This window comes from Pezoporus wallicus, unplaced genomic scaffold (genome assembly GCF_028554395.1).
Source record: "Pezoporus wallicus isolate ANWC-B61680 ecotype Strahan unplaced genomic scaffold, APGP_CSIRO_Pwel_v1 contig_8779, whole genome shotgun sequence".
In the NCBI taxonomy this organism is placed as follows: Eukaryota; Metazoa; Chordata; class Aves; order Psittaciformes; family Psittacidae; genus Pezoporus; species Pezoporus wallicus.
The window spans coordinates 124,892-127,643 of record NW_026638529.1 but is presented as its reverse complement, the minus strand read 5'-3'; positions in this window follow the sequence as shown (position 1 = coordinate 127,643).

The following is a 2,752-nucleotide window of genomic DNA, read 5'->3' as shown; positions in this document are numbered from 1 at the left end:
CCCTTTCAGGGTGAGTGACACGCCGAGACTCCCGCTGCTACAGAAACATCCCACCCTGCAGCATCTTGTTCTTAGCTCAGCCACATCAGGGCTGCTCATTCTTCAGGCTGCCCCTCCCTTCGCTGCCTACCTCTCCTCACAGCTCCCCGCCCCTGGAGGCTGCCCCTCTCTCCTCACGAACCCCCTTCCCCGGGGCTGCCCCTCACCGCGGGCTGCCCCGCTGCCCCTGCCCCACAGGCCCCGCCGCTCCTCCCGCCGCAGCCGCCGATGCTCCTGCCACGGCGGCGCCCAGCTTCTGGCTCAGATTTCAAGATGGCGGCCGATGACAGCCCCACGCGTGCGCGGCAGCCGCTGCGCCTGCCGGGATTTGTAGGCGACAAGCCCAGGTATTGCTCATGTGCAGTGTCTGCCCGCGGCCAGCACCGGGCCCGCGTCAGGCTGCCGCTGCGGAGGGCGGCGACAGTGACAGCGACAGTGCAGGGCCCCTGCCGCGACCCAGCCCCAGCCCCAGTGCCAGGGTCTATCCCAGTGCCACCGCCAGGTCCCCACCCGAGTGTCAGTGCCGAGTTCCAGTCCCAGTGCCAATGCCCAGCCCCAGCAGGCAGCGCAGGGGCAGGTGTTGCACCCATGCACCGGTACCTGCACGGCTCCCCGTGCCACGCAGTGGGCACACACCGGGGTCCTCTGGCAGGACCACTGTGCGGGCAGCTCACGCAGTGATGTCTCATGGCTGCTGGGGACAGCGATGTGCCACCAAGACACAGCACAAACAGAGCTGTGCGGCTGCCAGGAACATGCAGCTCTAATCCCTCACAGCCCCCAGATCCTACCTGGCACCGTGCCGGGCTGCTGAGGGTATTTTGAGACCTGGGATTTAACTGGCAGACAGGCGCAGGCAGCACCAACACCAGCCGAAGGACTACAGGGGGTGGTCCCTCCCCTGACACCGCGCACAAGGACCTCCTGGCCCCCTGCCCCAGCACCACGGCACAGCTGTACAAACACCCGATGCTGCCGGGCTGGACGTGCCACAGCCCTAGAAAGGGACTGGGATGACAACTGCCAGCCGAGCCCTGGGCGGGTACGCTCCTCCCCAGGATGCCGAGCTGAGGTCCCCCCGTGCTTTGGCCACCCACCTTCCCCACCATGGCTGGGGTCTCCTCCAGGCGCTGCTGCAGGTCCTGCTTCTCAGCTGACAGCATTTCCACAAGCCGGTTGGTGGCAGCCAGCTCTTGGGTCAGCTCTTCGATCCTCCTGAAAGTGATGGTAGGGCAGGGGATGCTCAGGGACTGGGAAGGCCCCAAGATGGCACTGGAGACAGCTAGGGGTCGCAATCTCTTGGGCAAAGCAGAGCAGCCCTGGGGCTGCTCCCTCTTCCCCACAGTCCTCTCTCCCCTTGGGATGACCACTCAGCCCCCCAAGATGCCCACAGCTCTCCAGCCTCACACAACAGCAAACTCTTGGTAGTTCCCAAGCCCGGGCACAGAGCACAGGCTGCCAGCATGTAGGGGATGGGTCCTGGACACCCACCTCTGGGCAATGGCATTGCAGCCATCATTGCTCTTGTCCTCCTCCTTTGTCCTCGCAGCTTCCTTCAGCTTCCCTGCCAGCTCCTGGCACCGCTCTGCCTCGGCTCTGGCCAGTGCTGTGGCCTGCTCAGCCTCACTCCGTGCCAGTCTGGCCTCCTGCATGGCAGTGGAGTGATCCCACAGGCACGGGCCCCTGGCCTCCCCCCAGCCCCTACAGTCCCTGAGCTCACCTCTTGCAGGAGCTGGATCTTATTCTCCAGGAGCTCATAGACATGCTCTGACTCCCGCTGCTGCTCCTCATACTGCTGCTGGAGTGCTGCCTGGCTGCGGGTCGTCTGGTTCTCCACAGCCACACTGCCAGGCACAGAACGGCTTGGCATGGCATGGCATGGCACAGGATGGCACAGAATAATGCGGCACAGCATGGTATGACATGGCATCTCACATAATGTGGCACAACACTTCATGGTATGGCACAGTATGCTATGACATGGCATGGCAGATGATGAACCACGCCACCCTGAGTGCTGGCAGCCCAGCTTCCCCCATGCTGTGGGTGCTGTTTCTGCAGGACCCCTGGAAAGGGCATACTATAACCTCCCAATGCTGCCCTGGGGACGCTGCTCCTCGGGTGGCACATGATCAGGCTCTGAACCACCAGATCAATCCCCCCACACTCCCAAAACCAGGGGCTTCCCAGATGCCATGCCCCTGGGTCCCCTTTCCAGCGGTGCCCTGCTGTGGGACACCCATGCCATGGCCCCTGGGTATAGCACTGCTCTCCCACACCAAACAGGTGCTGCCATTTATTTTTGGCTGGCACTGTAAGAGGAGCTCTGTGGGTGCCTGGTCCCATTGCAACCCCCTCCAGTCCCACTGCAAACCCCTCTGCCGTCCACTGCAGGCAGGGTGCAGGCAGACAACCCCTGTACCCCCTATCCACACAAGCACTGCTGACAGTGGGTGCTGTGTCCACCCCAGGGCGAGGGGCTTGGCTGGACACACTCACCATGTGTTGTCGAGGGCTTGTTGTTTCTCCTGCAGCTCTCGCTTCAGGCTTTCCACCTCCACCTTCAGCTCAATGTTCTGCAGGGTGGGAGGGAGGTGGGTACGATGCCCCCGTACTTGCCTGGACAACCCCACATGCCCATGCCGATGCTAATGCATCAGAGGTGGCAAGGAGGTCCCCCACCCCATGGCAAAGCTTCAGGTGCTCCTGGCAC